The sequence below is a fragment of the Moschus berezovskii genome, chromosome 8, assembly GCF_049115385.1.
Source record: "Moschus berezovskii isolate FMDL1 chromosome 8, NW_MosBer_1.0, whole genome shotgun sequence".
NCBI classification, from domain to species: Eukaryota; Metazoa; Chordata; class Mammalia; order Artiodactyla; family Moschidae; genus Moschus; species Moschus berezovskii.
This window is the reverse complement of record NC_142467.1, coordinates 64,136,120-64,150,989: the sequence shown is the minus strand read 5'-3', so window position 1 is coordinate 64,150,989 and position 14,870 is coordinate 64,136,120. Positions and strand designations below refer to the sequence as shown.

The 14,870-nt window shown below is 41.4% G+C and overlaps 1 pseudogene; it reads left to right on the top strand.

The window, feature by feature from the left end:
* LOC148777080 (RCC1 domain-containing protein 1 pseudogene) overlaps positions 1-11,341 on the top strand; it is a 177,906-nt pseudogene extending 166,565 nt beyond the window's left edge.
* Positions 11,342-14,870: the final 3,529 nt, after the last annotated feature.

Below are 14,870 nucleotides of genomic sequence, written 5' to 3'. Positions count from 1 at the left end.
TTGTGTCTTTAGTTTTCAGTAGCTTTTTGCAATGAATGTTTCAGTGAAGCTGTTTTGAAACTTTGAAACCTTTTGGAAGTTTTTGCATGCCAATTAAAATAGGTATCCCATTCTATTTGTTTGATTTGGGAAACTTGCTTTCAAGTGCCCCTCTTAAAAGAACGATCATGTTTAATTGGAACGTTCCCCATAATGGCCATTGTCATTCTAGGTTGTCCTAGTGAGATTTTGCCATTTTTGTAGATATCTACAGCTTCTGGGATGACAGTTCTTAAATGTAAAATAAGTAGGTGTGCCAGAAGGTGGTACATTCATTTCTTCGAAACCTGATCTTATGTCTTCATCTTATATCTTAATATGTCACATTCTTTGTGATCCACATTCTCTGGATCTTCTTATGTCTTGAGATAAACTTTGGTCTTTCAGAGCCATATTAAAACCTAAGAGGTATTAAATACAAACAGATAAGGACAAGTTACCAGTGGCCACAAGATCTTCGTACTATTAGCATTTTTGTGGAAGAAAGAAACAACAGGGCAGCATCTGATAGAATTGAGACCAGGAAAACCCAAAACAGTCAATAGATATTCACTGGAAAGAAAGGGAGGCTGGTTTGAGAGCAGCAGATGAAATGAAGAGGTATTTTTCTTTCTCCAGTACTGGCTGAGTGCTGAGTCCACATTAAAAAGGTGTGAGGGAGCTACCTTAGTCCAGCCCCTGTGAATTCTTAAAACCAGCCAGCTGGAGCTCCCATCAGGACAACGTCCCACCCTGAAGAGTGACTGCTGGGAGTAAAATGAAAACTGAACAGGAGAGAGACAACACGAACAAGGAAAGACAAAACCCGGGAGGGGAGGAGCCAGGAGACCTCAGGATGTGGGTTGCCCTATTTTTGAACGTTACAGAACAACCACGAGGGTGCTCCGACAAGTTATAAACGCTGTCCTGAAGCACGTCTCATTCTCAAAGTTCAGGAATCCAATTTCACACAAAAGTCAGCAGCAGGAAAAATGGAAGTCAAATCCATACCAAGTCATTATAAGATAAAAGAGAATAAGAAGAACAGCATTCCTACAGACAATGAAAGCATACCAGAAAGATACTTTCTCAAATAGAGTAAAATCGAAACCTATTAAAATTTTAAAACAAGCTTAAAGTGATTAAGAAAAGGGTATAAGACATTAAGGAACAGTACAGTCAGAATTTGAAAAACTCAGAAATGAGGTGGTAAGACTCAGGAAAGGACTAAAGATAATATAAAACCTTGTGGTCTTCATATAAACATTTTTTTAAACCAAACCACTAGGGAGATAATAGATCTAAGGACCTGCAGTGAGTTTTGGATACATAGGTGCCTACAGAAGTAAAACAAAATGCGCGCTAGGGAGAGGTTGGTATATTGCTACATGCCATAGCAATGCAGATACAGTAGAACTGCAACTAATATGTGGAGAATGTGTAGAGCATGTGCAGAAATAGTTTTAATGTTTTCACTTAAGTTGAATTCTAAGTAGCAAAATGAACTCATGAAGCCCATGTGTGTGTGTGCACATATTTCCTAGTTCTGTGTACCTTTTAAAAGCCTAGAGATAATGACCAACTCAATGGCAGTGAGTTAGTACCCAGACTGTGGTCTTGAAATACAATTTTTCCTAAGAGTAACTTGGGCTTCATAAAGAAATTCTAGATCTGGAGCAGGAAAGCTAAGATGGACATAGGACAGCCTGTCTCACACCCAGAGGGGGCTGCTTGGAAGCTGCCAAATCCTACTTGGGTCATGACAAAAGGACTCTCCAGGGAACTCAGCAAGGCTCCCACTGGCTAAAGGTGAGACAGATTGTGTTTCAGTAATGATGAAAATCACAGTGGATTGAAGGCCAATGAGTTCAGTTCAGTTCAGTCACTCAGTCGTGTCCAGCTCTTTGCAGCCTCATGGACTACAGCATGCCAGGCTTCCCTGTCTATCATCAACTCCTGGAGCTTGCTCAAACTCATGTCCATCGAAGCCCAATAAATATATTTAAACCCATGATTTTATAGCATTAAAAAATAATCACCTTCAGGGAATGACAGGAAACCACTTCATTGTCTTGGAAACCAGTAAATAAATGAAAAGAACCAAGCATCTCCCTAGCTTTCCTGTGTGAACTGCATCGCAAGTAGTCGAAGAGCAGAAGAGGACAGGGTGAATATAAAGTATTTCAACAAATAAACTAATAAAATGTCTGATTTTTTCTTTTTTTTTTTGATGTTTGACGGCTATCAGCTTTTAAGCTTCATTCTTCTTTGACCTTTTGCCCCGCACCTGGGCAAGCTGATAAGACTGGATGTTCTCTCCTTTGGCACCTATTGAAAGTTCAAACCACACAAGTCCTATCCAGGCACAGAAACCCTTACCTCAGTCTCACCTTCTAATCAAAATAAAAACCCTAAGCCAGTGTCCTTTCTTTGGTCTCCCAAGTCATCGTGGGGTTAGCTGAGAATATCAGTCATGATCTTCCAGAAGCTTCATTATATAAATAATAAGCCTTTTTATTCCCTCTTGGTGTGTGCGTGTGTCTGTGTGAGTGTGTGTATATGTGATAATATGTTATCTGTTTTGACATCCAAACCAGTTTTGGATGGGGATTCATTCTTTCTTTTCAGAATGAGCTCATCATAAACTAAAAGAAAAAAGTAAACTTAGAAGATTGCCATTTATAACACACAATTTAGAAAAATGTATCTAAATGCTAGCATAAAATTAGAGACACAGCAGACATGTGTTCCTCCTGTAGTTTTGATAGAATCTGAATCTCTGTATGTGTGAGTATATACTCAGAACAAGTTAAGACATGATATATCTGGTACTCATAACCCTGCTTGTGGAAATATACACTTGTACTACTTTTCTGGACAGAAATTTGGGAATAAATTTTAAGAAACTTCAGAGTTGTAAAGTTCTTTGTCACATACCTTGCAGATACAAAATCTGAGGAATGATTAGTGATGGTAAAAATTTATGCCTAAATAGTTACAGCATAGTAATATAGTGTCATTTAAAGTAGTTAAAGGAGGAGGATATGCAGTGTCTAAGTGTAAAGGGAAAGAGTGAATGACATGCAGCAAATTAAAAGAAGCTTTTGAAAAAATGTAATAAGCATCAATGTTTAAAAACATGCCATAGTGTATTTTTTTAAAAAGCAAGAAACAAGTGTTTAAAATGGTTATATAGATGAATAGTAAAAAACCTGGGGGGGAATTCAGCAATGCAAATTCTATGACTCCTGATGAAAACAGCTGTTTGGGAACCCTTCTTTAGTCAGCCTGTCAGAAATGAGGGTTCCTCAGCAAAGTCAGCAGGGCAGCACTTACAACATTCTGAGGTTTCATGTTAACTGAAGACTGGGTCTAGAATCCTCATTCCTTCGTCCAAATACTCTTGCAATAAGTAGGGAAAGGAACCTTAACATTCCCCAAAGGGGATGATAATAGAGAATGCCCTCACCTTTTCAAATAAAAGATGCAGGTCACAGTTATCATCATCATCATCATCATTGATTCTGTGTTTGTCAGGGAGGAGCTCATCCCAGTCCCAGAGCCCCCGCGGCACTGAAAGGCAACTTTTCATATCACATAAGCGCACACACATGGGAATTTTAGTGTCCTGGCAAGACTGGAAGTTCTACAGTAGTGAGTGTATATCTGTCCTAATCCCTGCTGGAGCCCTGGCTCCCAGCCCAGAACCTGCACAGAGAGAGGATCAGATTAAAATTTGTCAAATGGATGAACAAATGATCCTGTAACAGATGTGCTCCTCCGGAACCAATTCTCCAATGTTTAAGCCTTCTTTCTCTAGCTAGAGATGGACTGAAATTATCTCTAGGAAAGGATTCTGTATGTCCTACACCAACATAATGGATTGATATTAAATGTGGGCAGCCTTGGAGAAGGGAATGGAAACCCATTCCAATATTCTTGCCTAGAGAATCCCATGGACAGAGGAGCCTGGTGAACTACAGTCCAGGGGGTTGTAAAGAGTTGGACACAACTGAGCAACTAACACTGTGGGCAGCCTACTACTTCAATATTAATGCTATCTACCATTTATTGTATGCTGGAAAGTATAATAAATAAGTGCTGCTGTTGCTAAATCACTTCAGTCGTGTCCGACTCTGTGAGACCCCATAGACAGCAGTCCACCAGGCTTCCCTGTCCCTGGGATTCTCCAGGCAAGAACACTGGAGTGGGTTGCCATTTCCTTCTCCAATGCATGAAAGTGAAAAGTGAAAGTGAAGTCACTCAGTCGTGTCCGACTCTTAGTGACCCCATGGACTGCAGCCCACCAGGCTCCTCCGTCCATGGGATTTTCCAGGCAAGAGTACTAGAGTGGGATGCCATTGCCTTCTCCGAAATGAGTGCTGAGTATTTAATATTCATTATGTCTAATACTTGAACCATAGAGAATTTAAGTTACTGGACTGAGACCACAGAGCTGGGAGATTTCAAGTCAAGGTGAAACTATGTTTCCAGAGCCCACATGCAGTCATAAAGATAAAATAAAGAAAAGAGAGAAGATGAAAATTATCTCTAGATGTCTCCAAAGAAGGGAATGAATAGTAAGAATATCATCATCAGTGAGATTAAGTTGGTGGGAAATTCAGAAAACTCCCTGATATTTCAGTTGGCTTGCTCATTTTCATTTGAAAAGGGATTAAGAAAAAATGGAGTTCTTCAATCAGATACCTTAATCCTATCTTCAGGGAAGGCAAAACATGGTGTTAGAGATGAGAATAGCCTTTTTAAAAAAGGATGAAGCTTTTATTGAAACGATGAAGCACAGAGATGCTGGGAAAATGGGGATTTGAATCAGGCAGATTTTTTTTTCAAGTTTTTTATAAACTTTGGCTGTGCGGATAGTCACTATTCAATGTGAAGAGGAATGAAAAATTAATTAATGTATTAATGGGACAAAATGTTATCAAAAATGAAACAAATATGCAAATGATTATAAATTTTAATATTTCACCTAGAAGTGTATACACGTGGAACTTTAATTTGATTATTGACACTAAAGAAAGTGAAGTTGCTCAGTCTTGTCCGACTCTTTGCAACCCCATGGACTGTAGCCTACCATGCTCCTCCGTCCATGGGATTTTCCAGGCAAGAGTACTGGAATGGGTTGCCATTTCCTTCTCCAGAGGATCTTCCCGACCCAGGGATCGAACCCAGGTTTCCTGCATTGTAGGCAGATGCTTTACTGTCTGAGCCACCAGGGAAGTCTGATGCTAAAGATGGAAATGAAAGGATAGTTTTTATTCTTAAATATTAATCATTTAGGAGAAATGGTTAATAATGGGGAATTGAAATGTTTTCATAAATGGGGTTCAAAACCAATAATGAAAGTAAAAATTTTAAGATTAAAACAATGAAAACTTGATTGTTAAACAGAATTTAGCCAGAGAATAGTGATAAAAATAATTCGAGGGTTTTATAGATGCTGACATTTTTAGAGAATTTGCACTTACTTTTATAAGAAGAATTTATTTTACTACCACAAGGTAGAAAATGTTCTAGGTATCTTAAGGAAAGTTAAATAATATACAGATTTGCAAGATTCTTATTGACCATTATTGGCCATTAGTTCTCAATACCGGCTGTACATTAGAATCACCTGGATAGCTTAAACAGGGTTCATCTTGGATCTCTATCCTGGACTAATTAAACCAGAACCTATGGGAATGAAAATCAGTACTTTTTGAAAGCTCCCCAGATGATTATATTTTGCTGCCAGGATTGAGGATCACTAATTTAAACAGTGATGAATAAGATTACGTACCTAATGAAAGTAAGAACCATGCATGATTTATTCAGCACAGTATCTGGAACATGATAGATACTCGATAAAGACTCGCTGAATGAATTGAGTAATTTAGTAATCCTGTGGTGCATATCTATAATTAGGGAAGCGTATCAATGCTTCTCCCCCCATAATGTAATTTTTTAAAATTGCCTGTGCTGAGTGATAACTTATTTTCATTTCTCCATGAGTATGTATCCAAATAGTATTTTCTGATTCATAGTCTAAAAAAATAAAAGGTCCTTTGAAATAGGGCTGAATTTGAATGTGGCTATTTCACCCAAAGGAACCAGCTAACTGTCTTGCCATCATCATAAATGGTCCCTTAGCACCTCATACAGAGTGGGACAATACTGAGATTCTGGCCCCAGAAGGCATGCTTTGACACATTTTAGATGGTGACCTGCTGTGAGACATAGTCTATGTCAGAACCAGTACATCCATACATGAAACAAAAATCAGTACTTCTCTTTAATATGTAAGGTAATCTTTGATGTTTTCTATTCTGTTTTATTCATTTAAAATGGTAGTAAAATGTAATTTCATGACCCACTAGGGGATCTTCACTCACACTGGAAAACATTGCAACAACTGGACAGTACAAATAGTATGGCCAAAGAAGAATAACAGTACTTTCCTTGCTGTGGAAGAGAAAATAGATTTTCAGTGCTTATAAATAACTCATAATATCCTGGCTCATTATACTTGCCAGAAATGTATATTTTATTATTTACTGTTTATTTCTTGCAATGTGAATGTATGCCTCCTGGGGGAAGAACTCCCATCTGCCCTGTACACCATTGTTATCAACAACCAGATAGAAACACAGTGCCTGGCTCATGTTAGCCACTCAAAACATGGTCATTAAATTGCTGAACAAATGAATGAATAAGTTCCTACTTTAATGATTTCTCAGACACAATAACATTACATGAAATTTTCAGTTATTTTCCAAACAACTTTCATTTCCAGAGTCCTTGTCATAAAGTTTTTATCCTCTTGAATAGCCAGCTATGTCATTGTTTTAAAATATTCACTCATCCCAGGGTTCTTACAACTCATCCCACAGTTTAAAAAGATATCATTTTTTGTTGTTGTTGTTCATGGCCCTAAGACCTATGAAGCAAGAGAGAGAGAAAATCTATCTTTTGAATATTTTTCTGGGAATAATAATTTCTAAATATCTTGACAGAGAAGTAAGAGCCTTTGAAAGTAATTTAGTTTCCTATCAGTGTGCTCAGTCACGTCCGACTCTTTGCAACCTCATGGACTATAGTCCGCTAGGCTCCTCTGTCCATGGAAGTTTTCCAGGCAAGAGTACCAGAGTGGATTGCCATTTCCTACTCCAGGGGTCTTTCTGATCCAGGGATCCAACCTGCCTTTGAGTGCCATCAAATAAGGAACTTAGGCGCCATGAACAGTGGGCACAAAGGAGGCCGCCAAATCACAGGGAGGTCCTGGCTTGTGGGGGAGAGACAGAAAACTGAAAACAACCAGTAATTACACACACAAAGAAGGGAATGAAGAAACAAAGGGCTACATGGTACAGGACCTGGGAGCACGAATGCAACCCAGGGAAAGTGAGAACAGAGGAAAAGATGAGAATATAGATCTATGCTGTCCATCCATGTACACACAGAGCGTACCACAGATAATCGCACAAGTCTGTGTCAGCCAGTTCTCATGGGGCCGAGTGATTCATGAGATTCAGCTCAGAGATTTGTTGCACTTAGAGATTTATAGTCTGAGCTTCTGGTGTTGATGGAGGTTGCAAATCCATTCATTCACATAGTCAGTGAATATTTATTGTATATTTGTCTTGTGTAAGTATTATAAAGAGAATGGCCAGTACAAGAGATGCAGTACCTGTCCTCATGAAATTTTTATTCTAATGAGGAATTAATACCAATAATGCTAATAAATTAATTACACAATTAACCATGGATTGCAGTTTAAAAGATTATGGAGATAGCCAATGGTACTGTAAATATCTGAACTATGATCTGAGGCATGAAGAGGAGCAGAGCATTCCAAGTAGAAGGACAGTATTTGCGAAGGCCCTGTGGCAGTGAAGTCTGTTCTATGTGAGGACAATGTGGCTGGAACGCAGCTAGTGAGGGCAGGATCACTAGGGAAGTGAGCAGGGTCTGGGTCATGTGGGAACTCGCAGGGCATACTGTTCAGTTCAGTTCAGCCGCTCACTTGTGTCCAGCTCTTTGTGACCCCATGGACTGCAGCACACCAGTCCTTTCTGTCCATCACCAACTCCTGGAGTTTACTTAAACTCATGTCCATTGAGTCCGTGATGCCATCAAAACTTCTCACCCTGTGTGGTCCCCTTCTCCTCCTGCCTTCAATCTTTCCCAGCCTCAGGGCCTTTTCAAATGAGTCAGTTCTTCAAATCAGTGGACAAAGGATTGGAATTTCAGCTTCAGCATCAGTCCTTCTAATGAATATTCAGGACTGATTTCCTTTAGGATGGACTGGTTGGATCTCCTTGCAGTCCAAGGGACTCTCAAGAGTCTTCTCCAACACCACAGTTCAAAAGCATCAATTTTTCAGCACTCAGCTTTCTTTATAGTCCAACTTTCACATCCATACATGTCTACTGGTAAAACCATATTTTTGACTAGATGGACCTTTGTTAGCAAAATAATGTCTCTGCTTTTTAGTAAGCTCTCCAGGTTGGTCATAACTTTTCTTCTTAAGGAGCAAGCGTCTTTTAACTTCACGGCTGCAGTCACCATCTGCAGTGATTTTGGAGCCCAAAAATATAGTCAGCCACTCTTTCCACATCTATTTGCTATGAAGTGATGGGACCAGATGTCATGATCTTCGTTTTCTGAATGTTGACTTTAAACCAGCTTTTTCACTCTCATCTTTCACTTTCATCAAGAGGCTCTTTAGTTCTTCACTTTCTACCATAAGGGTGGTGTCATCTGTATACCTGAGGTTATTGATTCCAGCTTGTTCTTCATCCAGCCCAGTGCTTCTCATGATGTACTCTGCATGTAAGTTAAATAAGCAGGGTGACAATAAACAGCCTTGATGTACTCCTTTCCCAATTTGGAACCAGTTTTTTGTTCCATGTCCAGTTTTAACTGTTGCTTATTGACCTGCATACAGATTTCTCAGGAACCAGGTCAGGTGTTCTGTTATTCCCATCTCTTGAAGAATTTTCCACAGTTTGTTGTGATCCGCACAAAGGCTTTGGCATAGTCAATAAAACAGAAGTAGATGTTTTTCTGGAACTCTCTTGCTTTTTTGATGATCCAATGGATGTTGGCAATTTGATCTCTAGATCCTCTGCCTTTTCTAAATCTAGCTTGAACATTTGGAAGTTTACAGTTCACATACTGTTGAAGCCTGGCTTGGAGAATTTTGAGCATGACTTTAACTAGCGTCTGAGATTGAGTGCAATTGTGCAGTAGTTTGACCATTCTTTGGCGTTGCCTTTCTTTGGGACTGGAATGAAAACTTTTTCCAGCCCGGAGTTGCTGAGGACGCTGGGCAGCAGCCTCGCTGTCTGCAGCATGAGTTCGAGCTGGAGCTACACCGCCTTTGTGACGGGTGGAGGCCAGGTGAAGCTGCCCGGCGCGGTGGGCGGATGCACTGACGCGTGGGTGTCAGAGGAGCTCCTGGTGCTGCTGCACGCGGGGCCGGAAGCTGGAGCGGAGCTGCAGGCCTGGGCGCTCAGTTTGGCACTCCACCGGGAGCCCCTCTGGGCCCAGGCCATGCTGAGGGGGAACACGGACCCAGGAGTGATGAGACTCAGGCGGGGCCCCTATCGCTTCTGTCCTGTGCTTGCGCCTATGCGAGTCCGCGGTCGCCCTTCTACCAGCCTCTGGCCCCAGGCTGCGGGCGTGTAGGCTGGAGCTGGGTGCAGAGCACGCGTTGCTGCTGGACGGACGCCGCCGGCCAGGTGTTCTTCTGGGGCATGGGCAGGCATGGACAGGTGGACCACGTTACCCTGAGGCAGAGCCAAAGTTGAGGCTGTTAGAGGCACTGCAGGGTCTACCCATGGCTGAAGGGCATCCTGAGAATTTGCTATTTTCTCCTATGAGAAATGGGAATCCATTTAAAGGTCTGGAACAGAGTTCAGAGGGGCAGCACTACAGAGGGATCAGGAGCAGGATTTAATACGAGTATGACTGTGTGAAGCTTGCTAGTTGTCAGGTGCTGCGAACCTCCCATTCTCATTCTAACTGGTGTGATTTTGTTAGGGACAGCAGCTTTAGTTCTGTTACTGAATGATCTTTCCAGCATGTCTCTGAATCTGTCCAATTTATTGTGCAGAGAAATTTCCCAGTTTAAACCATTTCTCATTAGAGAATGATTTAAAAGAAAAAAGCTTTGCCTATCTGTTACTACTGAAGAAAATGTTCTTGAGAGAGGCTCACCTTAATCTTGGGCCTGTAACTTGTGCACTCCAGTAATGATTTGCAATAAATCTGCTTAAATCCTCATCGTGTGGCTCCCTTTTAATCCTCGGCTCCATCCCTACATATCAAGCTTGGGAAGACACAAATCCTCTCATTTATTAAAAGAAACCCACAGCTCTATAACCTGAGAGTGTAGTTCCATCTGTACAGGAGGGTGGCTAAATACAGCTTTGTGAAATTTTGGTGAAAATGGAATTTTACTTTCCAGATGAGGAAAGTAAGAGGCAGAGGGTTTGGGACTCTTTAACAGCCCATAGGGCCCTGTCTAGACAGCTCGGATGCATCCTTCTAGGGGTTTTATATTGCTTTTCAGATTAGATCAAATTTGATTCGACTATGAACCATTCTTTCTTAAAAAAAAAAATAAGAAACATTCTTGGAAAAATTCAGGTGTGAAATCTGAACATTAGTGGGAATATTTGAGTTTAGTTACCACATCTAGCAATGAGAAAAGAGTGGGGAAACTTCTTTTAAATATTTATTAAGCAGTTATTGATTATCAGGTACCATGCCAAAGCTTTAGAGGCACTACCTCATTTTACCCTTGTTACTGTTCTATGAGGTAGATGCTATTAACAGTCTCCATTTTACAGGTGAAGGAAAATGAGACTCCAAATGATTAATTCAGTGCCTGGGATTGGTAGGATCAAGATCTGAATCCTGTCTAAACAAACCAAGGGGCATCCCTTGTAGCTCATCTGGTAAAGGATCTGCCTGCAATGTGGGAGACCTGAGTTTCATCCCTGGGTTGGGAAGATCCCCTGGAGAAGGGAAAGGCTACCCGCTCCAGTATTCTGACCTAGAGAATTCCATGGATTGTATAGTACATGGGTTCACAAAGAGTCGGACATGACTGAGTGACTTTCACTACTAAACAAACCAAACACTCTCTTTTTTAATTCCAATACATCAGTTCAGTTCAGTTCAGTCGCTCAGTCGTGTCTGACTCTCCGCAACCCCATGAATCATAGCACGCCAGGCCTCCCTGTCCACCGGGACATACCATAACATTAATTGCCTAAAATGTATTAATACCAGGCCAGTTTTGACAGGCTCCTAGTATTGTCTAATAATGTGACGTTAATAACTCAGGCTGGCATCTAGGAAAGATGGTGACTTGACCTTAGAAGTTGAATCCCCCCCTTTCCATTTATTCCCTCCCTTAAATTGACCTGGTAGCTCAGACGGTAAAGAATCCACCTGCAGTGTGGAAGACCTGTGTTCAATCCCTGGGTTGGGAAGATCCCCTAGAGGAGAGCATGGCAACCCACTCCAGTATTTTTGCCTGAAGAATCCCCATGGATTCTTCATGTAGCCTGGCAGCTACAGTCCATGGGGTCACAAAGAGTCAGACACGAATGAGCAACAAAGCACAGCACACACTGACCAGAAAAAAACAAAGAATCCCAAAACAGGGGGAAGAGACCGGATTCAGTACAGGAAATCGGAGTTGACTCCATATCCATATCAGAAACCTGCGGGAATTTCTGATACAGTATGAAAATCACACATGAAAAGAAGTAGGACAGTTATAAGGGAACTAAGCAGAAATGAGTCTGCAGAATCCTTAACAGCCTCTAATTTGGACTTTCAGTGGGAGAGGACGGGGCAGCCTGCAGGACAGAGGAGTCTCCCTCAGAGCCCTTCCCACATTGGGGATCAGGCAACAGCAGTCAGCTCAGCAGGCAGAGGTTCCATCAGAGAAAAAGCCCCAGGGCGGTGAACTACATATTGAGAGGACATTCAAAAGCAGCTAGGTTGGAGAAGGAAATGGCAACCCACTCCAGTACTCTTGCCTGCAGAATCCCTTGGACAGAGGAACCTGGTGGGCTACAGTCTATGGGTTCGCGGAGTTGGACATGACTGAGTGACTAACACACACACAAAATTGAGGAGATACTTGATGGTGCAAGGGCACACTTTATCTACTCTCCCATCTCCTGTAGGAAGCAGGATGGGGCAGGCAGCACCTGGGAGGCAGGATGGCTCGCCCTGGCCCCCATCCCTTCTGGAAGTCTTGGGGCCTCAGAGCCTACAACAGCTGGCCTTGGGCAAATAAAAGACTAAGTTGTTTAAAACAAACAAACAAGCAAAAAAATAAACAAAACAAAACAAAAAAAAGAGCAGCTAGGTATATATATATATTTTTTTTCTCCATCCTAATATCAAGAAGGTAACAAAACATTATTGACAGCAAACGTTTCAGTCAGAACACCATATTCATTTGGAATACAGTCTTCCTAAGTAAGATAGTGTGTTTCAAGGAATGGAACATGCATTTGTTTCTTAGCCTTGGGATAACACAGGAAAGATTCCACTGGCATTTGTGGTGCTTGGTTTTGAAAGTGTGGAAATTTGATTCATAGTCCTTCTTTTTCCCCTCTGTGTAAGTTCGTCCCATGCCCAAGCTATAAGACCCAGCTCAATTGCCAATTTTTTCATAAAACCATTACTACATCCTTGTGTGTCTGTTTGCTAATTGTTGTAGTTGTTTTATATTTTTAAAATTATAGTTGTATAGGGTGAAAAATCAAAACTAAATACTGGGTGGGGGGGTGGGTGCAAGATGAAAATATATCTCCCGGCACTCCAGAGATAGTCATCTACATCAGCAGATAGAAGTTCTTTCTGCCATCATCTTCATTCAGTTCAGTTCAGTAGTTCAGTTGTGTCTGACTCTGTGCAACCCCATGGACTGCAGCATGCCAGGCCTCCCTGTCCATCACCAACTCCGGGAGTTTAACAAACTCAGTTCATTGACTTGGTGATGCCATCCAACCAGCTCATCCTGTCATCCCCTTCTCCCACCTTCAATCTTCCCTAGCATCAGTGTCTTTTCAAATGAGTCAGCTCTTCGCATCAGGTGGCCAAAGTATTGGAGCATCAGTCCTTCCAATGAACACTCAGGACTGATCTCCTTTAGGATGGACTGGTTGGATCTCCTTGCAGTCCAAGGGACTCTCAAGAGTCTTCTCCAGCACCACAGTTCAAAAGCATCAATTCTTCAGCATTCAGCTTTCTTTATAGTCCAAATCTCACATCCATACATGACTACTGGAAAAACCATAGCCTTGAATAGATGGACCTTTGCTGGCAAAGTAATGTCTCTGCTTTTTAATATTGTAATTATCTTCATTACCTCCAGCATAGTTTGGTCCCAGGTAAATAACAGGGAGGGAACATAGCCCCACCCATCAACAGAAAATTGGATTAAAGATTTACTGATCATGGTCCTGCCCATCAGAACAAGACCCAATTTCCCCCTCAGTCAGCCTCTCCCATTAAGAAGCTTCCATGAGCCTCTTATCTTTCTCCATCAGAGGACAGACAGACTGAAAACCACAATCACAGGAACCTAACCAATCTGATCACATGAACCAGGGCCTTGTCTAACTCAATGAAACTCTGAGCCATGCCATGTAGGGCCACCCAAGATGGACGGGTCATGGTGGAGAGTTCTGACAAAACGTGGTCCACTGGAGAAGGGAATGGCAAACCACTTCAGTATTCTTGCCTTGAGAGCCCCATGAAAACCATGAAAAGGCAAAAAGATGGGACACTGAAAGATGAACTCCCCAGGTTGGTAGGTGCCCAAATGCTGTTGGAGAAGAGTGGAGAAATAACTCCAGAAAGAATGAATAGATGGAGCTAAAGCAAAAACAACACCCAGTTGTGGATGTGACTGGAGATGGAAGTAAAGTCTGATGCTGTAAAGGGCAATATTGCATAGGAACCTGGAATGTTAGGTCCATGAATCAAAGTAAATTGGAAGTGGTCAAACAGGAGATGGCAAGAGTGAAAGGCAATATTTTAGGAATCAGTGAACTAAAATGGACTGAAATAGGTGAATTTAACTCAGATGACCATTATATTAACTACTGTGGGCAAGAATCCCTTAGAAGAAATGGAGTAGCCATCATATTCATCAAAAGAGTCGGAAATGCAGTCCTTGGATGCAATCTCAAAAACGACAGAATGATCTCTGTCATTTCTAAGGCAAACCATTCAACATCACAGTAATCTAAGTCTATGCCCTGACCAGTAATGCTGAAGAAGCTGAAGTTGAACGGTGCTATAAAGACCTACAAGACCTTCTAGAACAAACACCCAAATAAGATATCCTTTTCATTATAGGGGACTGGAATGCAAAAGTAGGAAGTCAAGAAATAACTGGAGTAACAGGCAAATTTGGCTTTGGAGTACAGAATAAAGCAGGGCAAAGGCTAATAGAGTTTTGTCAAGGGAACGCACTGGTCATAGCAAACACCCTCTTCCAACAATACAAGAGAAGACTCTACACATGGACATCACCAGATGGTCAGTACTGAAATCAGATTGATTATATTCTTTGTAGCCAAAGATGGAGAAGTTCTATACAGTTAGCAAAAACAATTCCAGGAGCTGGCTGTGGCACAGACCATGAACTCCTTTTTGCCAAAATCAGAGTTAAATTGAAGAAAGAAGGGAAAACCACTAGACCATTCAGATATGACCTAAATAAAATCCCTTACGATTATACAGTGGAAGTGACAAATAGATTCAAGGGATTAGATCTGATAGAGTGAGTGAAGAACTATGGACAGAGGTTC